The sequence below is a fragment of the Acyrthosiphon pisum genome, chromosome A1, assembly GCF_005508785.2.
Source record: "Acyrthosiphon pisum isolate AL4f chromosome A1, pea_aphid_22Mar2018_4r6ur, whole genome shotgun sequence".
Classification (NCBI taxonomy): domain Eukaryota; kingdom Metazoa; phylum Arthropoda; class Insecta; order Hemiptera; family Aphididae; genus Acyrthosiphon; species Acyrthosiphon pisum.
In genome coordinates, this window is record NC_042494.1 from 71,814,294 (window position 1) to 71,838,152 (window position 23,859).

Genomic DNA, 23,859 nt, shown 5'->3' on the forward strand with positions numbered 1-23,859 from the left:
ATTGATGAAATTGAGTTAATTATTTATAGAATATTTTACCAGAAACATAGAACGTTATATTTAGTGTTATGGATTTGAAATAAAAAATATTAACACGTAATAATATATACCTTCTACCTACTTTTAATAGACAAACATATTATATTGTACCCTCGTATAATCTACTGTATTGTTATTTGTATAGTTTGTACGATGGTTTAATTAATAAGTCATATAGATATAATATTATGACGTGAGTTTGTCTCAAATAAAGTGGAAATAAATAAACAATTTTAAATATGTACCTAATAATATAGGACTAAAACAATAATGAATAAATAATATGATGTAATATTTTAATAAAAATAAGTAATATAAATCCGAATAACAACATAATAAACTATATTATAGGGGTCAAGAAACGTGTACGTATATTATAAATTTGTATAAGACAATATTAATATTATAATTCAGTGAAACACCATTTGTTTACGAACACCCCTTAATAACGGACATCCTATATTTTCCTTGTGATATCTTCTATGTATTATAGATGTTTCACTGTATTTATTTTATTATATCGATACACATATCAAATTAAATTTAATGAGGAAAATGATAAGTCAACTTCGAAATGGGGGATTTTCTGTTGTCATTTTAATTGTTATTAATATCGTTTTGCCTTTTGACTCCTGCAGCGCGTTTAATATAATATGAAGTATTTATGAAACGGCTTATGATTATATATTGTAATCCAGATCAACAGTAATGGGTTATTAGTTGAAAGCCCTGCACGAGCTTAGGTGAAGGATTACACATTTTGGCGTAATGGAAATTATAACCCCAAGAGAAATCTACTCTTATTCGCTTTCTTACAGTGAAATGTCGGCGCAACAGCTAGGCAATTTGAATGCGCCTGTGCTCAAGAATCTTTAACTTCGTATTTATACTATACGTTAAATATTATATTTTTAATAAATTTGTGTACAAAATGTGCACATTTTATGGGTTTATGTGATATTATTTATATTTATTTCTTTAAAACCAGATATGAAACCAGAAGTTTATTTTAATGCTTGTATAAAAAATATAATATTATGTCTGCATAATAATATATTTCCATGCTATTAGGATATTAGGTCAATAGGTCATATTATATTTTATTAGTACTTAATAAATTATTACAATATGATTTTGTAAACTTCATTATTTAATTACTAATATTATTTTGGTTAGCACTATCGTACTGATAGTTTAAATTATATTTGTTTTCTAATAAGGAGTTATAAAGCTTTCTATTTCTATTTCAAACGTACGGTATTATTTCATAAATGTTTGCAATATAAAAATGCATTCATATTTGAATTTTGAGTTTTGATCATCTTAAAACAAAACATTATTGTTTAAATATTATGGAGTCATATCGGGTTTCTTAAACATCGAAAAATATAAGAATTAAAATATTAAACTTTTTATCAAACTAAGATAAGTTTTGTCTGATATTCAATAGATGGCTGTTTTTCATACAAATTTAAACGTTTTTATCTTTTTGTTTGTCTCTAGTAAAAAAACTGATTATAAACAATGATCTCTATTGCATTAAAACAGGGAAGCATTGCGGCTTTAGGATTTATTCGTTATTTATAGTACCGTTTTATAGCATCTGATATAAGTAATATAATAATATTTATAAAAACCAGTTGGGAGGATGACCACGTCACATATATTATTTTCTTGGTGCAGTGTTATTCTGTGACATATAGAAGGAAATAGTATCGAAGCTTTCAAAAATGAAGGTCTGATTTGTTTCTACCTATATAGGTGAACCTTTTTGTTGAAAATATAAAAGTCTGTGCCCATTATTCTCACAAAACACTGTTTATTAAATTGGAACGTGCTGTGAACAGTATAAAGCTATATCGGTCAATATAAAATTGAAAAGGCCTTCGGGAAATATTGAATTAGAAACAAACTCTGATGATGAACTTCCTAGAAATTCTACGTTATACCGTGAAAACAATATTATTTCAATAACATATTATAGAAATATTGCGAAATTCCCGAATATTTGTATACGCAAAGGGTTCATTATAGTGTATGTAACATTTTAAAAAATAAATATTATTTGTAGGAACTAAATAGATGTGCAAATTAACAAAGTTTTAAAAATAACATATTTTTCACACGTTTATTGGTCCTTTAGAGTGGTCCGCCTCCAGACGAGCGAATATTCAATCGAATATAAAAACTGTAATATATAGCCATAAAGGTATCTTATAACACATTTAAAAACATTTTATTTTAAAAATTATCTTTACTAGGTATATAATCGTACATTTTTAACTTTTTAGTTTTATGATCTGAATCACAATTTATGAGCATTTGGAGTTCAATTTTTGACACAAATTATAAAAATCAATTTATATAAATGTTCAAACAGCTAACAAGGGTTGAAAAATATATGCAAGGTTTCTCATAAATAGTTCTCATTCACACCGAAAAATTCATACAGACATTTTAAGTTCAAGTTTGGACAAAATTTGATAATATATTTCAAACGAAAAATTCGATATCAGTTATTTTATTGTAATTCAAAAATATTATTTGTAGGTTAAAACTTTTAACATATATTATTACAATAAATGTATATTGTATACACACGATAATATTTTAAAATTGCAATAATTTCGTCAAACATTAATTCAGCCAACGTGTTACCATTAGTTATAAATATCAGTATTTAGGTATAATCAATGGTATAACTAATAGTAAAATCAATTTATTTTAATAGCAATATTAATATATAATTTAATATTAAAATATACTTAGTAGGGAATATAGGCTGAAAGACAGCTTTGCTCAGAATCGTTTTTCGTATAAGTATTAAAATTGACCACATACTTTATAATAACTTACTCAATGAGAAATTACACTCGACACCTTTTCGGTTTTCTGAATAACAGAGCGGTTACCCTCTATCCCCTCTTTTAAAATTTCTTTTAATTTAATTCCAATACATTTTTCTGGTATTTACTATAAAATAATTTTGCCAGTGTAAAAATATATTTATATCTTTAGAAAAGTATTTCATTTTTAAATTTAAATTTGATTTAGTTTTCAAAAAGTATTTCCAAGATAGAATGAAGGATATGAATGGAAAGATAAAGCACGTAAGGATCATATAATTTAACAGCACCTTGGAGAATTCGGAAATGACAAACTTATTTTTTCAGAATACGTTCTGTTTTTGTTTTCGTTCAGATTGGATAATTTAAGAGAATACCACAAGATTTTTTTATTATTTTTTTTTATATATACATAAAATATAATAATAATATTATATCTATATCGATAAATAATACCAAATATAAAATTAAGTGTAAATGGATTAAACTTTAAGATTATAATATATTTCCTTATTCAGAGATGGGACGTTATTAATTAATTATTTGTATAGTAGATATTAACTATAGAGTGGACTTGAAAGTTGTCAACAGAAAAAGTTGTCTCGTAGTCATTTAACAATACATATAGCTTTTGATAAGAACTAAATGTCTTAAGTCCTTAAAAAATGGATAGTTATAAAATTATGTTATGTATTAAAACTAAATATTATTGCTTTCACATCAATGCATCGTGTACTACGTATGTTTTAATTAAGGCGTGGTCTATTAAGTATTATCGTTTCATCTATTATCTGATGCTTTAATATATTTCAAAGCTTTCTCGTTAATATCAACTATAAGCTCGTCAATTAACTATAATATGGGCGTCTCACTATAATAGTATAACTTCGTCTCGCTATACTACTTGGACTAGTTGGACTGGAAAACGTGATGCGTGTGTGATTTAAACTTAATTATATAATTAAACATAAATCGGTTTAATCAGAATTGCAGTTACAAAGATAACTATAATATTTTGATAAAATCTTGTATTAATGGGACATTTTATGTCATTTGAAAGTTTATTCATACGTTCAAGGCATAGCCGCCAATTTTGATTGTATACATACATTATGTAATAACGAAACTGAAGTTAAATTGTATGTATGTTATACTCGTATAATATTATACTGCATTACTTCAAGGTCGAGCAGAAAAAAATGATCGGCTGTCATCTGATTATTTTCTTGGATATTTTAAACTTGAATGTAATATGTTGACAATTTGGGTAAAATAAAAACAATATTTTTAGAAACAATTATTACTCAAAATAGTAAATACATATTATATTGGGTACAGTAGAATAACTAAGAACCTAGGTAGTCAACATCTGTTTGCAAAGTGACTTTAATACACACCAATATGGCAATATGGCAATATTTCCATTGAATTTTAATTTTAAAAAAAAAATGGATTACTCGCGTTTATATTAGATATAATTCGAAAGTAGTTAACATTTTGGATGTAATGTAATTAGAAATTTAACTTTTAAGTAACCTATTTGTAATTCTTTATATTGCAAAAGGCCAAACAAGGTACTAGTATAATATACTAATATATACTTTGGTATATACGACGAATCTGTTTAAGTGATTTTAATTTAAATTGAAAACCGATGGGCACTTTTTACTTTTTAAGTTTTTACACTGATTTATCTTATTCAGATAATACAATTTTTACATTATCCATATGACTATATATATTATAAAAATCATCTACGAAGTCTTAGGACTTTTGGAAATCCAGTTAAACCATTATAGTATAACAGGATTTTAAGTATACGCGTTGCATATTTTTTTAAAAAATTGATCACGTAGTTCATACGTAAGGTATATGTATATATGATAAAATATTTGTTTATATATATTTATACATTCATATAATATGTGCGTAACTATATTTTTTTAGTTACGAAAAATCAATTAGCCATGTTTTCCTCCCTTCGGGACTTTTCCTGTGGGACACACCGTCACGGGGATGCCGTAAGAGGATAAAGGGAGTCCTTTGGGACCTTTAGGAAAGGCGGTATGTGCGCATACACACCAACCTACACACACACACGCACATAAACATTCTGGTCGTAATTCAAAATCGCACATAACGGATTTAACGACGGACGAAGAATGTGCTGGGGGGTCAGCAGTAGACTGCTTCAGATTGTCGAAACGTAATCCTTTTAAGAGCGAGGTCGCTGCTGGATTACGTTACCAGCATATATATATATATATATATAAGGATTATTTCGCGTTTTAGGTGTCTGCATCGACGTTGCATATATACTGTGTAATAGTGTGTAATTTGGGGTAACTGGGATAACTATCATCAAATCATATTAGCCACTTCGTATAAAAACTTTTGAGAACTACGTAGAATGAATATATCATAGTACAAATAGTTATTCTTTTAATATATCTATCAATTAATTTTAATATTTTATCAAATCCGATACAATACAGCTGCAACTGCAATATTATATGTATCGACTGACTATAGTAACTATGTTATATAATCTTACGTTAATCAACTCATAATAATATAATATATTGTAATCTGAGGGAAAGTGTCTACTATACTTTGTTATTATTTACTATTCATTGGTAGTTATATATTATACTTTAATTTACTTGTTAATTAATTAGTGTACGATAAAATTAATAGCAAGCGTGTCATTCGAATTTCGTATTATATTACCTAAAACATTCTACTATACGATTATACGGGCTTTATAATTTCGTGTGGAATGGATATCAATTCAATATAGTATTTGATAAATATTATTTGGTAGGTATCAATCGTAGGTAAATAAAAAAAATGTTATGAATATGTTAGGTGTTTGGCAGAAGTCATAATCCGAAGATTAATGAACAATAGAAATTAAATACGTGTGTTGATAAGTGTCAGTATAAATATATAAAAGTCTTGACTTCAAAGGCTTCTTTTGTGTTTAGTTATGAAGTTCACAATACTTATTAATAATGGCTATTGATTAATATTGTATGCACTTAGTTCTAAAGAAGTCCTTAACGAGATATACCGCAACAATGCGGCAGCTGCAGTATATGTGTCAACTTTGACTGTTATACCTGGCATTAATCAACTCATATTAATATAATGTAATCTGAGAAAAACTATATACTACTATATTAAATACTTTGTTATTGTTTACTATTCAGAGTTATATAAGTAATAGGTATATATTTTAATTTATTTGTTTATAATGTCCATGATAAAACTAATAATAAGCGTGTTATTTGAATTTCGTATCACATATTAAGTACCTAAAACATCCTACTATGATAATACGGGTTTTCTAATTTCGTGTGGTGTGGAGATCAGTTAAATAGTATTTGGTCAATATATTTGGTAGGTAAAAATCGTAAAAAATAAAAAAATATGTTAAAAATATGTCTATAGTGTTTGACAGAAGTCATACACCGGAGATTAAGGAACAAATATATAATATAAGTACACTAGGATAAAAAAAAATCCAAATGCTTAAAGCGTGTATAATAAAAAAAAAGTATAGAAAAAAGCTATTATGTTTGTTCAGAATATGACATCTTTAGAGGAGTAATGGCCGCCGAAGGCGGTTGAAATAAAAATATAACAATATATATACTAAACTGCAGTGACTGTTAGATCTTCCATCTTTTCGGCGATTTTATTTATTTTCTTTTTTTTTCCGACTCCGAGCGGTAGAAGGACAAGTGGAAAAAATGACTTTTGAACGGACTTAAAAAAAAAAAAAAAATAGGGGAGTTGCCACGAAAAAAGGGATGTATAATAATAATAATAACATTCTGGAACCAACAAAGAGCCTCGTCATTGTACGCATTACTTCCAGCTTTTCTGACTAATGTGGCCTAAGTCTCCAACACGCAGCAGCGACCCCAGCACACCAGTGGCAATTCATTTTGATTCAATTTATTTTTATATATTGTCTTCATGCCGGAAACACTTTCACCCACGTATGTCGTGAGAAATAATGAAAAAAATCAGTATTGTCGCTAAATGTCATAAATGTCTATAGTACTCAGTATAGTGGCCAGTCTGTGGAAAATTCAATTCCTCTGATTTCTAAATAATGATAAAAAAAAGAAGTTTTTTATCCTTTTATGTAGCGGTATTATATTGTGCCTGATGTTAAACATGGCATAAGATCATATTATTTTGATATCCTTGTTGAATCAACGAAATAATAAATTACATTAATAATTATAACTATTTAAACGTGAAATGTTTTAACACAATAATTGTTAACATATTTATAGCACGAGTTAATACACATTAAATTTGGTTCACCAACCATTTACGAGGAGAAAATTAAAAAAAAATAATACATTTTCATGTGCCAATGGTTATTATAGTATCTTTATCGAAATGTGGTAAGCAGAATACGAACAAAATAAATAACTATCGATCTCGTCCTCTTCGCCCAGGCAGTGCTGCAATCCACCGGGTTTTAAAATTCAAAAATCTTGTAGTAAATTGTTTTTGCAGTAAATCTACCATTATTATTATTATAGCTGCTTTGATAAGTTTTTCTATAATCACTATTAACAAATTTAATTAAGCTCATTGATTTATTTATTTTTTTAGATCCTTAGCAGAGTTTTGATTTGAAGTTAATTTGTCTAAAAGAGTGGCATAAAATACGACGTGTATGTACTGAAAAAAAGCTTTAACTCAAAGAAAATTATCGTTTATATTCGAATACCTATGTTAATGATTTATAACTTGAATATATATTTGTTAGACAAACAAAAATTTAAGTTGAATCTGATGTAGCCTTATCAAATATCTTATACATGTATATATTATGTTGACAATCAAGCTTGACTTTTTTTGTTGACATATTTACACTTGCACATCACAAAGGTGTTTTAATGGCATTATCAATTAGTATTCGTTTTGACAGTTTGTTGAGTCCTTGTATTTTGTATGTAAAAAGAAATTAAATAAGAGGGGTTGAGCAATTGGATTATTTGCAGCAGCAATGCTGTCAGATACATGATGTGCAGTGCACATTGAACAAAGTGGGTACACCCCAAAAAATGTCTTTACACGTTTTCTCATGGTATTTGTACCGCGATAGATGTCATAGATTTTTCGGCCATTTTGACATTTAGTTGTCTTTTGTCGTACCAATAGTAGTTGTAATATATATATAGGGGTTTTATTTGATCGTATGCGTTTGGCAGACTCAAAAAACGCAAACAACACTAAACTCGCAGTATATTTACGAAGGAATTATACATTTGTCGATGCCATGGAAGACTTTATAGATTCTTCAGAAATTTTGGCATTTAGTTGTGTTCTGTTGTACCAATACTAGTTAATTTTAATAACACAACTTAATACAACTTAATTTTATTGCAGCGTCAATTTTTTTCAGCAGATTCGAATAGAAATTTTTTCAAAACAATTTTTATAAAATTATTCATTCAGCTGAGATGATCAGTGATATTACTTAGTGGAATATACCGTATGTCATATGTATAATATATATTGTGAAATGTGAAGTAATATATTATTATAGTATACAAAGACAAATAATTATATAGTAGTGTAGTATTGTATTTTTGATTAGAAAACAAATTTGCATAAATATAAAACTTGAATAAAATACGTTTTATCATCCACACATAAATAATTCTTATTTACATATAATATTCGAAAGCAAATAAGTATACGAATACTCATCCTAACATTGCATTTTATTTTAGGTAATTATATTTATTATTTATTTTAATTCGTGAATTGGTAATGTAAATTGTGCTATAAAACATACTTAATAATTTAGTGGTGAACGCGTTTCACTCGTTTTAGATTTAACTAAGTAGAAAATTCAATGAAAATCCATCGAGGTTTGAACCTGCTTTAAAGGATTCAAGTCCCATAAATTATTCCTATGTAATCCTTTAAGTAGTTTAACAGTGTGAATTTATAAACATTCAAAGACAATAATATAATATGTCTTCATAAGCTATATATGAATCCATAAAACTTGTTTTTAAAAGAACATTTTAATATTTTAAACATTAATTTTACGAATGCGTACATGTTCAATTCATATAATTAATGATTTTCGAAGAAAAAACAGATGAAAAGACGCTAGAATGTAACTTTCTGCGTGATCTGTGTCGTTTTATACTTAATATAACTTATGATTTATAAATACGAAACATGTGACACTATTTAAATAACTAGTAATTGAATACTGTTATAGCATATCAGAAATTTGTAACGCGTAATAAGTCAAAAGATTATATTATTGTAATGAACGAAAATTAATGAGGATTCAGATGAGTTGGTCGTAATTAATAATATCGTCTATATGGCGGCAATACTTACTATTGTATTATTATATATACCTACCTATAATATATTGTTTGTACCGATATTATTTTACATTATTCTGCAATGTACATTATATTATTATGTGTAAAATGAACTGACAAAATCATGCCGAAACTTTTCGTGAGTCGTATATAATTATTGTTATTATTATTATACAAATATTTTTCGTCCATCACGTCCAGCGCCAGTTTTTTATATTTATAATAAATACGTGACTATATTGTCAGTCGTCACTAATAACCCGACTGTGTTGGTGCTGTGTACCATGTTTATATATATATATATATATACACCATGTATATACACACACCATATATACAGGTACGAGCATCGAATGCAACAGCAGTGGCTACAATTTAGCTTTTATTGTTCGCGTATAATATGATGCTAAACACGGCGGTGACTCGCGTGTACAATGGGTCGCCGCCGCAATCGTAACGTATAAGTGGTCGTGAGATTTTCGGTCTCCAAAATGGAAAAAAAAAAAAACAAAGTACGACAAAAAAAAAACTGTAGAAAAAGTCCGCGGAGGGCCGTAAATAACTTGTATAGAGATAATTGTTTCGGAGAGCCGATCAATACCGTTCGGCAGCGATGCATTGTATATGGCTATTGTTTTTGGCAGATAGGCGCGTAGTTCTCGGTGATTTGTAAAAACGTAGTTTGTTATTATATTATTATATTGTATTCCTGGGTACTCCTGTACATAAAGTGTAGCTAATGCTGCTATACAGAGTGGACCGCCATATTTTCTCCTAGTAATGTGTATTAGCGACAACACTGAAAAACGGAGAAAACGCGGAGGTCCGTTGTGTGTACATAGCAGTGCCAGATAGGGTTAGCCCACCAAGTTTAAGGCATTTACTATTCCAAAACCCGTTAAAATGGGTTGGAACGATTAAGTTTAATACTCAATATAGGTATAGTGCCAAAATATAATCCAGCCCATCGAGTTAGGTAACTTGCTGCTTGTTCTATCCGGGCCCGTATGTAATATAGGTACAACACTTGTATATTCTGCATGAAACTACCCATTGTGCAATCGAAGTTTTAAAACATTCTAACAATGTAAATTTTAGGTCACATTTTCAACATAATTTTTAGGTCACATGTCTAACATAATTTTTAGATGTTAAGTTTATGTTAAATATATTGTTTAAAATAAATTAATTAAAAAATGTCTGTGAATTAACATTTATTGAATGTATAATGTATATGTTATTAAAAAATGTATACATTGAATTAATGTACTAACAATATAAAGATGTGTATGCGATGATTGTAGAGGATCCGAGAGGGTGGGAGGGTAAATACCGCCCCTTGAGCCGCTTGAGCTTATTACATTTATTAAAATATTCTTTTGGTGTTTAATATATTTTAATTACTCCCAACCCTTTGATTGATTTCTGGATCTCCTATAATGCGTCGAGGTTTCCGGTTTACATTTTGTGCCAAACTTGTATACGTAAACGACGCGATTCTCATATAATTTATGCTCATAATAATACTATAATAATAATATTGCGTATAGTGTGTTGTAATAGTAGTAATAATAATATGCATTTTGTCGAAAATCAATATACGCGGGAGGACTGTCAGAACTTGATAGTCCTCGGTGCAGAAGGAGGCGGTGGGTGCATCTCTGCAGATGCCGATGCTGTGACCGACAGGCAATTATAATCGAGAGAGAGAGAGAGAGAGAGAGTGAGTGAGAGAGAGAGAGAGAGAGAGAGAGAGAGAGAGAGAGAGAGAGAGAGAGAGAGACTATACGGTATACATATATAATACAATACACGCTAGCTGTTGCTCTTTACCCGTAGATAATAGCAGTGACAAAAGGTCTGTGAGAAAACATTATATTGAGTCGTGTAAACGTTTTTTTTTGTGTACCTAATATTACGTTTTAGTTTTTTTTAAGGGCTATACCTAAAGTTTCACGTCATTCTGAAAATGCGATTATATAATGTCACGGAAAAAGAACTAATGATATAGCTTTAAATGTATAGGTACTAAATTAGCCACACAATTAGTACCTACCTAATGATTATAATATGTTGTGATATATTAGCACATATATAGTTATTGAATTTGTGTTTTCCGACTGAGCGCACACAACCCTCTCCAAAGACTGTTGAATGCAATTATTATGAAATATCGTGAATTAAAAATATTATTCTATAGTTTCGGTATAAACTTGTGGTAGCTATTCATTATTTTATGATTTATAATCATCGTTAGCGAAAAATATGTTTCTAAAATTAAACAATAAATTTGATTTACGTATTTAAATTAAAAGTGGCAGATACTATTTATGATTTGTTTATTATAATAATTGTATATACCTACCTGTTTGATGAATCATACAGATGTAGAATATAAATAAATTAAATACAAATCATTGTAAATGTATAATAATATGATAATCTATAGATTCACAAGCACCAATTTTAAAAATCTGTAATGTCAAAGTCTTTTGATAGTCTATATTATTTGTTAACCAATCGACAAAATTTTCGTATTTAATTTCATTGTATTTATTATTTTAATAGTACTTTTATTTAGGCAGAAATTAGTGATTTGACATTTTGTTTAATTTTATTTTAACAAAAGCTCAGCACATATAAAATATTGATTTAATTCCTTTTTGAGATTCATTTGTGTAATTGTGTACTGATGATAAAATAAATCGTGTTTAATTTGAAACTTGGTCAGAGAATTAAAGCAGACTTTCATGATGGTTGTATTATATTATATTAAACCATCCATTGTGACAGCTTCGCATTTAAACGAAAGTTTACATTTTACATATTATTATTATTCCTACTTTTTAGAATGTGTCTAAAAATTTTGCATTTTTGGTGGGGCTGGCGTGATTTATAAAGGGTCACATTTTCATTTTTTATAACTATAAAATACTTAAAACATATGAGTTGTGACAGATGTGTTCCAAATAATGTATTTGTCATATTGTTATGGTATGTTTTTTTTATTTTTTGCTGATCGTGTGTTGAATGTTGATATTATGAAAACACAATGACATATCATCGGTTATAATAATTATTACTATAATTAATACCCACCTGTTATTTATAACGAGTTAGTATTGAAATAATAAAAGATAATATATCAACTTTTAAATAAGACATTTCGTATGCGTAATTTGATAAAATTTATAAAATTAAAAGATATCTACACTATTCAAATAGGTAGGTACCTTGAACGTATATACGTTTATATACGTATATATATATTATAAACTATTGTAAGTAAGTAGTTACGTACAATAATAAATAAGGAGATATAAAATTTTGTAAAAATGCAATAAAAATATTTAAAAATATTTCTGTTATTTATTATTGCCCTCCAACAGTGATGTCATGTTTAAATCAAATGTGCATAATATTGATACGTAAACGGTAAATTATACTATCAACACCCTGTATTAAATACCCAAAAATCAAAATGTGCAATAGTTTTCGAGAAGAAAACATCGAAATTGAAACTAGCTGTGACAAATATAAATATTACAAAATCAGCGGCCCAGGCTGTTATTATCTGTGCCAGTGTGTTGAATGTGAATGATTGACGTAATCGAGCGGGATATAAAATAAATCACCCTTTCCGTTGTGACGTGGTTTTGTAAACCAATCCTTTTTTTCACTTTCTTTTCTCTATTTCGCTGAGTTCTTTTTTTTTGTTTCGCTAACAGCTACAATACACGTTCGTGCTGTGTCGCTGTGAGCATGTTCGACCAAGGGTCGAATTTGTTCAATTTCCTGGGGGACCGGATCATCCTCGAAACGGCGATAGAAAATGACACATATCTCTTCTCTCTCTGCGTACAATGTATTATATCGATGTAAGATATACTTTATTAGTTTTTTTATTATTATTTTTTCGTCACGACGACTAGAACGACATTTTTTTTTTGAGCGAACCGACAAACGTCAAACAACATTTTCTCTTATCTGCACGGTTTTCGGGAAGGGTGAAAATGTAATAATGGCACTCATCGTTACCGTTTTCACGAAATTCAGAACCATTGTGTCACACATGGTGCAGCTATGGAATTTTCCCCATATTATATTTGACGAGACTGTTCCTTTTGATTTGCCCTTCGACTTCATCCCCTGAATAACGTTTTATTTTTTTTTATCAATTTCATAGGTTCAGTTCCAAGATCACGAGTGTTCTATAATATATAATATACGTCAAACAGCCAATGACCTAGCTATAAATTGATGGAACATAGGTTAAAACATTCCTTTTGCAGCTGCAGATAATATTTGATTTTAAAATCCACATAATAAATATCGTATAAAAAATAAGAAAATCCGTTGCATGATAAGTATAAAAAAATAGGTATACACACTTAACACACGTATATTCGACGTATCATACATCGTTGCAGTGTTTTGACAGTGCTTTATTTACGAAAAAAATACTGGTATCACTATTTACTACTAGCTCTGGCCCACAAGACCAACCTTCACATTAGAATGAACTGTTCATGATGTATATTTTTTTTCGTGCCGTTAATATTCAGGCAAAGACCTATCGTCAACTAATCGTCAAATACGTTATCAGCTCGTTTTTGTTACATTTTGATTGATTATACACTGTGTATAATATATTATGTATAGTACTATAATAGTGTTAACCACTGTTTATATTGTTTGGAACCCATATTCGCCCGTGATACGCCCTGAATCAATGTAAATACGCGATACACTAATCAATTACTTATCTAAATATGGTTGAAAAGGTATGCTGTTACCGATAAATAATCTATTTCATGTAGCTAATAATCGCTCCTTATTAATTATTTTTGTGGAAATTCAAAATGTGCAATCTGATACACTATTATTTATTGCTATCATAATTATTATTGTTGTTAAATAGTATGTCCCTCAAGAATTATAATAGCCAATAGGTATAGTGTCTTAATATCCACTTAATACATTATATTGGTTTTATTTATACTAAAATTTAACCTTAAGTTAGTTATTTACATATTTTACTATACAATAGTCAATAATAATATAGTTATGAGTTATGATCCGCTTTAAAAAACATACCTAACGCATATTATACCTATTCCTTGGTAATTATTTTGATTATGTTTATTTTGATTCTTTTATCATATTATATGGCTGTATGATCAAGTTATCATTTATTACCTACCTAAATAGTTTATTGTTCAAATAAACTAGTCTGTATTCGTGTTTCATAAAAAATAATACTATCGATTCCATATTAAGCTACATATTATTATTCATTCTTAGTGTCAAATCTATCCTATATTGACCTAATAAATATCTACCACCCACAGTTTTGAAAGAAAATTGTCCTTACTAACTTAAGCATTAATTATTATAGTACAAAATACTGTAACATATTGTACAAAAAAACTTGAACACGGGATAAATGATACAAAGAAATCACTATTGCTCTTTTTTAACTGTTTATGTACCTATATTACACGTAATACTAACCAATTTTTAATATGCAAACAAGATTGTAATTATAGGAGGGATGAATTACGGTGTTTTCTTAGTGAAGTTGAGTATACACCACATTAGTAGTTCCCCCTAATAATATGTTTAAATTATCTCTAACATCATGCAGATAACAAGAAAAATTATTTATAATGCTATTCTATATCTCGTCAGTTGTCTTAAGTATAATGATGAATGGATGTTTTGGAAAGTTTGGCCACCCACGAATATTAGTTCCCTAGCCCTCATCTCTACCCTAGGGCATAAAGGGTTAATACCGGAAACATCATGATACACATCCTAAAGGGTTGTTCTCAAAACTTTACCAATAAACAGGAGGCTTGGGGCATCCTACACCCTCTTGACGTTACCATACTAATGGTTGTGGTGTGATTAAAAATCGAGAGCTAATGATGTAAAAAAATTAAAACCGGAGAATGTGGGACGAGTGATTATCTAAGGTGCGTACTAATTTGACAATAGTTTTTTTTTTTATAAATCGTTGTCCTTAAATTATTTTCAATTGTTTCTACTGCACCTTAAACATACATGTCATTAGAACTGTTAGTGCACGTTGCATCAAATAGCTCCACATAGTATATGTGTTTAGGTTAATAAATAGAAAAAGTAATGTTTGACAAAATTTGTATTTAACTACTATTGTGTGATGAGCTTGAAGCATTATTTCTAAGATTCCTAATATTCTTTTCTTGTAACACATGTTTTATAAATTTATATACTATATCACTGTTACTCGGTATACACTATGCCTACTGGCTACTACTGTAAGAGTATTTTTCTCTTAAGTAGCGCATTCGTTTTTAAAAAACTTTAACTATTGAGAGCATGAATGCACTGATTAAATTATTTTCCATTTTAATCGTTTGCTTACATATAATTTGAATAAAATGGTTTATCGGTAAATAACATTCAATGTATCAACCGATGTAAGATACAAAGATATTTTTAAAAAACTGTTGTTTGTTTAAGAGTAAAATAAATAAATACGATAATTTGAAGCGATTAAATATTCAACGAAGTCTTATGTAATGATTATAATAGTATAATGTAATATTTCCCTTATTGGAATACTTAGGTAATATGGACTTGTATATAGCTTTTTAAGGTTTATTTATTTTGATTTAAAATTGATTTCAATTAAAAACGATTTGTTTTATACACAATATAAGAAATTTTAAGTGTATTTCATAATACTTCGTTGATGGTTATAAATATTTTGGAAACGTGGATTCTAAACTGAATCTAAAATACTACCCGACGTATTTATAATATGCATAGGTACCTATAACATGATTTATGCGTATACAATTTGTTTTGAGTATTTGCATAAATAATATATTATATAGGTACAATAGTCAATAATATAATCGTACTATTAGTACTACGACAATTATCAACAATATTATATATTATTGAAACGAGCTCACTAAACCATGATGATAATATTATAATAATATTATTATGCTGTAGTATAGTGAGTATTTGGTCAACGAAATAATTATATTTTATGCAATATTGTAGAAACGTAATTTAAATCTGGGAATTCAAAATGCATATTACTGGATTTATATTAGTTATTGGGTAGCGAAACAAATGTAATACGTTTAAATGGGCTTCCACAGGAACGAAACGCAGTTCAACTATATATACGCGAGTGGTGACGAATTATTGGTGTACGTAATGGCGGTCGTAATTCCGGTGCACTTCCAGATTGTAGTCATTAGGTAAACTGAGGATTTCGTTTCCGGTCATTTTGCCGTGAAGACGATAAAAGAACGGCACAATGCGAGCGGGTAATTTCAAGGCCATTAGCTTTTCGAAATCGGCGAAAAAACTTTCTTCGCATATATATTACATACATTCCGAAACTTCGTCAGCAATTCGTGCTTAGAATATTGCCTGGAAAATACGAAACGATTGTTTTCACGTAATGCTATATAATATTAACTCAACACACTGTAGTTTGCATCTCCAAACAGGATTATAATATATGACATTTTCATAAACCTAGGTATATATCTAGATAACATACAATCAAAGCCTTCCTAAAATTTTTCAGGAACAGAGACAAATTATTAATATCACGGGGCGGGGGTCCCTAAATCATAAAACACGACAATATTAAATGATAAAAAAAAAATTTCGACAAAAATTTGCAAATTTGACCTACCGAAGTCATTCAAAATACCACAGTATTAATGTAACTTGTATAGTTTTTGGTATTAAAATAATAACACTCTGATAATTATGCAAGCTATACCAAACTAAATTGTACCTATAAATTATAATGAACAGTAATAACGAAAATATGAAATATTCAATTTAATCTTGTTCATGGGTTATAATTTAAGTCACCGGCCGACTCTTCTGTGCCAAGTTGATGCGTCAAGCAATGACGAATTTTTACGAAGAAATTTGAATATTTTTACCATTCAAACTTTTTACACCACGCGTGGCACCCCCACAATCAAAAGAAATATAACTTTAAACGTAGCCTGTTTATATAATATAACTACGCAGAAACGCGATGTGAAATTTTATTATACCTACTATAAATATTTATTTGCGTATCACCAAGTAATTTTATAATCATATGTATTATAATATTCTAACACCATGAATGTATTCATGGGGAATATGTGGGATTGATCCCCCATAACCTTTTATATATATAGATTATAGATACTATAGTGTTTGGGGCACTACCCTGTGTTTTATCTTAGAAATAATAAATATATCCCCTAATGAAAATTTTAGTCTAATCCACTGTCTAACACACAATAGTCTAAATTCATATATATGGTACTTTTTAGGGGCCCCTTAGCAACGATCCTTAAAATAGGCCTTGAAGCAAAACTGACGTTCTGAACGGCCGGATCTGCCTACAATCTACCAGATGTCGTATTATTTGTCCATCGACCATTTTCGTTTGAACAATAAATATGTTTATATAAAATATAAAATTATTATATTATAAATACTTTTGATTAAAAGTCTGATCCTTGCATGAAGCATACGAATTGAACGAACGAGAAAACTCGGCTCGTTCGGTTTCCCAGGCTAAATTAAAACACTGTCCGCAATGAATAACATGGGACCGAGGGGTGGTTCGTGAGATAATAACAATGAGCACATTCTCTCGGCCGAGAAGAGACCCTTGAATATTTTAATACTCTGGCTGGAGATTTAATTAGTTTTTCTCTCTGTGTTGTGAAATGTTCCCCTTACAGTGCAAAACAACCGAAAAATGTATTAAGAGATAAAGACCATTATTATGCGTATCATTTGTTTGAACGCACTTCCGCAAAACAATTCGTTATCCCCGGCCGTATCTCATTTTTGACAAAATCAACAATTAGTTATGAAGCAAACGATGTACCACCGCGGTCAGATCATTTTAATTAGAGAGAGAGAGAGAGAGAGAGAGAAAACTATCGAAACGTTTTATTTTTCCGTCTTAATCACGTTTATCGTCGTCGTTATTATTGTTGATTATATTATTATAATTTTCTTTTGAAAATCATATAAAACACTTTTCCGCGAGAATCTTATATCTTGTCATTACCGGTTTTTATTCATCTCCGACGTATTAGTGTATTACAACACAAAATCCAATTATCTACTCCATAAATTGAATTGTATACTTTTAGACAATGTTTTAAAAACATTAGTTTTGGATTCTGAATTGATCTTGAGTATAATAATATTATGCCTTTCAAAATTTTAAATCGATTTATATATAAGATAAATTATTTTTAAAGAGATACTCTTATATTCCGGTCTTTTATTTATTTAGGTTTTTTGTGATTTAAATAATACCCCATTCACGCATACTGGATGTCTGAATATACTACATAATATTATTATACATGCCATTGTATAGTATACAGAGTGTAACAGAAATACCTGAAAAATGAAAAATGGATAAAAGTCAAATGCATAAAAATAATTATGAAAATTATATGGATAGTAAATAATTTAAGATTTACTTAAGCCTGAAAATTCCCCAAAAATATATTTTGAAAAAAGTCTTTACGATTCAAATTAAATTATTTCAAAAAACTATTGATATTTTAAAAAATTGTAAAAATAAACTACTAAGTCTTGACTTAATAAATGTTTTTATCATAAAATTTTTCTAATAATTAGGTTTACAAAATTTTTATTTCCAGCATTAAAAAATAAACATAATAATAATTTGTATACTTACAGTACTTATGGTGAAGGCGTTTAAAAATTAGATGTATAAAAAAAAGTTTTAAATATCACAAAAGTTATTTTATTGTCAGGTTATTCTGTTAGTTGTTACACTCTGTATTACTAAGTAATATACTATATTTACATATTTATTTACACATTTAGTTGTCTCTGATTCATTAAAATTGTATGATGTTTTTAATATCGCTGCTTATTTTATTACCGACCGAGTTAACACACTAACGGCAATTTTCGTCAATATAAATCATTATTACCTTTAACGAACGTTTTGTTTATAGTAGCTTACATTTATTTCTGCCAAAACAGTGGACAAAGATTATAAGATTACAAGAAAAAACATAAAATAACATTTTTTTTTACTAAACCATTTACATGTTTGTTATTGCCATTTACTATTAAAAAAAAAAAAAAACGTTATACCCAATTCATTGATTAATGTAGTTGTAATAAATACAATGACTCGACTTGTCAAACTCAGTATGATTTGGAAACTTTATTTAGGTTTGCCGAGGTTTAACTCAAGTTCCGTGTACTTACAATTTGTTTGTTATTCCCGTAAACTATCATGTATACTATTATGTATATTATATACAAGGAGATATTGTTGTAATGATTTAGGCAGGACAACAGACAACAGTATAACAAATATAATATAAGAGTATAATAACAAATAGAATTATAATTTTATTGTTTTTCTAATTTCTAATTTTAAATCAACTAAAATTTTATTTTTTTTATCATATTTATCATAAAAAAACAAATTACCATAATCAATTGTAGCACATTGATATTATCATACATTTTTTTTATTTGAAGAAAATGAAAAAAAAAATGTCTTATTTATGACATTACAAGTAATGAAAATTAAAATATATTCTCTGTTATTTTTAAATCTATATTTATAAAAATAGGTCGCTTCTAAAGCAATAGAAAATTAGTAGTTATATTGTTTTATTGAATGGTTATAAACTTTTTAACAAACTAAACATACAACGGTTTTCACACGATCTCACAAATATTTTACTTTTAATTATTGTTTTAACTAATTTATAAATATTTATCTATGTTATAATTAATAGCTACCGAGGCCATAAGGAACATGAAAATATAGATTTAATTGTCTCCCGTAATATTGATCAACACTAAATATTACGTGGTTCGACCACTAGGATGTGTAAAATTGTAATATACAAAGTGATTCATCAATTCATCAAGTATGCTCACCCCCAATTTGTTCCTTTAATAACGAATTCATTCAAATGATGAATTTTGGAATTTTTGCATATATAGGTACTCAAAGACCATTTTTTCGAATTCTTGAATCTTTTTCGCATTACATAAGAATGCCCTACGCCCCTGTAGCGGTACAAACTTTTGTTTTTTAAATGAGAACCCATCGTTTTTACTGTAAATTATTTAGTGGATAATTGTCATGTACCTAATTCAAAATTCGAACGAGTAGTTTCTCAATAATTAAATCGTTTGTACAAAGCGTAATAGTCCTTAAAATTAGTCTTACGATATAAAATAGATGTAATGTTGAATCTAGTACTTTAGACATTTTTACAAATAATTAATGTTAATATATTAATATTAATCATTACAATTTTCAAATTACCACAGCTACCATATCTTACAAACCCATTATCATGGAATTATTATCCTAAGTACACAAAGTTAAATTACTCGAAAACTACTCGTAGAAATATTAATTCGGATACGTCTTAGTTTTTAGAAAAAAAATATCCACTAAAGAACTTACGGTAGATAAGGGGGTTTAAATTTGAAAAATAAAAGTTTGTATTTCCACACTACACTCTTAAGTTCAAAAAAATCTCAAGAATTTTAAAATATGGTCTTGAGTTGGTATATTTAAAAATTCCTAAAATCAGATTTTTAATAACTGCATTATTGAAGAAAAAGGAGATGAGCGTGCCTTGATGAATCACTCTGTATATATGTGTATATTTTTTAAAATAATACCATGTGACGAGGTTGAAAATAAAACGCAATGCAATCGTTATAAATATTTAAAATTTTAAATGCGTCAAAGGAAAATAATTTAAATCGTCCTTAAACAATGAAATATGAAGGGGGAAAGACTTAATAAACACAATTCCATCAATTTAGGGGAACATTTTTTTTACAGAATTTCCCCTCCTTTCCACTCATTTTTCGGAGGTGCTGCAGATATCGATGTCCTATGTATGGACGCAGATGAGTTATTTATTCGATTAGGTCTGCAATGAAAAATTAAATAAACGTAAACTTATATTTATTTTTTAATTGCGATTCTCTTTCCGAACGGTAAGTCACAGCTCTTTTGTTCGATGGACTTATGCCAACTGCCGAGTATGTCTCTATGTGTGTACACGCGAAAGTAAATAAAAGTCGGTTATTATTGCCGCTCCGGATGGTGTTGTATTATTTTTGGCCAATATCCAGAATATCGTCGCACGCTTATTCCAAACGTCGAGCTGAAGTGATCCATTTGTTTGTGAAAGAAAAGTCACAAAATATATTTGTGCTTATATTATATTTAAATCATGTCAATCATCGTTTTTTTTTGTCGGTTACAGAACGTTTTTTTATTTTTGTGAACCTCCATACCTTTATATTATATATAAGTGTATGCATCTCATCGAATGCTGAAATAATGACGTATAATATGTATATAGAACGTCCATCATGTAATTATATAATATAAAGTCACCAACAATTGGAACAAGTATTATAGTTATGTATCAGTCTGAATATGAATACAGTGATACAACACAATTTGAATATAACTATTAATTATTGTCTGAATTGGTAACTAGTTACTGATGTAACTATGTAAGTATACCTAAATTGATTTACTGTTCATAAATTAAAATTAAAATTATTTGAAAATAATTGCTTTTTTATAGACCTACAACAAAATATGAACATTGTTTGTAAATCGTAATTCAATATTTTATTGTTATTCGGTAATAATATTATAGTAACGATAGAATATGAAATCTAAAACAAAAAGCGGTACCTACATACTTTGCCAAAGCTTTTATAAATTTATTAAAATAATTGAGTTTCGTGAATTTGAATATTTTTTTTATGAATTATAAATTGAAATGTACTGGATATGAATAAAATATTAAATTTACTAAATTAAATGTCACGTGTGCCCCACACATAATTTAATATTAAAAAAATAATGCTTTATTTAGTATTATTTATATTATTTTTTTGTTAATAGTCGTAATAAAATTGTACAAATGCAGATATCGTTTAAGCTCTTTACTCATAAATCACAGATTAAACATAAAAAAGAATTTATTATTCACAATTGGTTATCTCAAATACAGCACTCATAAATAATAAAAAAATAATTATTTTACTATTATAGTTTGGGCTTTACGGGTAAAACATAAAAAGTGATTAGAATATTAAACAATTAATACATAGGTAATATATTACAGTACCTACCAACTACGAAGGCATAAATTATAGTAAAGTAGCTCATTCATAGTAATATATATATTTATACATGCCTAAATAACTATTTATTTGTGGAACTAAACTAATATTAATTGTTTGTAAAATATTAATATTAATTATTTTTTTTTTTCAAATGAATTAAAAGATACAGTATTTATATACTGTATACTACATGTATATATTGTATTTATATCTTCAGATTAATTTATTCAGTTTTTGATTTTGTGTCTTAGCCAATTTAATAAAATTCCAATTTTACAAAAACAATTTAAATAGGTAATATAATATTTAAACAGCATACAATATGTGTTATTTTTGTTATTTTTCTATCCCATTTATGCGGAAATGGAATACAATATGGAGATACAGATATGGAGACATGGAGTTATAAAGATATGTAATAACTAGTGATGTAAATTTTCATGAAATATAATGTTGTTATTATTCTAATGAACATAATATAGTAAATTCAAAATACAAATCATTAAATATATATAATAATAATATATACTTATATCAATATATAATATTTAACTCTGTAATAAATGTGCATTTTTAACTTTTATAAAAAATGTTATATTTTTACTTCAGTATAAATTATGAGTATATAATTGTTTTGTTACAATTATTGATTTTTCAATTTTTAACGGAGGTAATTTATTGTTTGATTCTGACGTTACACTTGTTACAATGTAAATAAAAATGAAACAGTAATTTTATAAAGTATTTTAAAACTTTCTTTAAAATTAAAAATTAATTAATTTAAGAAAAGTACAAAAAAAAAATAAATTTTCAAAATTTTTAAGTTTTCAAAGAAATTTTAAAATTTTCAGAAATTTTCAAGCTTACATCTCTAGTAATAACTAATAAGTTTATAATGTGAGTACCTACATATTTTATTTTATTATCAAAAAATGTAAAATTAAATGCGCTTTTAACAATTCAAATTAATTTTTATTATTTTTTAATGATTTCTCAATCAATTTAAAAATGTAAAAAAGCCTTTTGGGAAATACCTTTTTCATTATGAACAAGTTAGAAAATTAATTAAGCTAAAAAAAACTTGTTAAATCAAAAAACTTCTTAAAACAATTTTAATTCGAGAAACTTCATTAATATTTTATCTCTGTACAGATTGAATGATTCTTTTTTCTTTCATAATTTAAATCTTAACATTGTTTTTGTATCTTTTTGTTTTGTATATACATAAATAATAATATTAGTTATAACAATTATTTCTATACTTATTTCGACATTATATAGGTACCTATGTAGGTTCACAGTTTCATAGTTCGTACGACACATTAAGTTTATTGCACTCATCATGTAATATAAGCTATAGAAGTATATAATTATTCATA

General features: G+C 27.8%; 1 protein-coding gene across 1 annotated transcript in view; it reads left to right on the top strand.

The window, feature by feature from the left end:
- The window catches only part of LOC100570812, a 244,928-nt gene that overhangs the window by 54,829 nt on the left and 166,240 nt on the right, over positions 1 to 23,859 (top strand). The gene's annotated exons all lie outside the window — the stretch shown is intronic.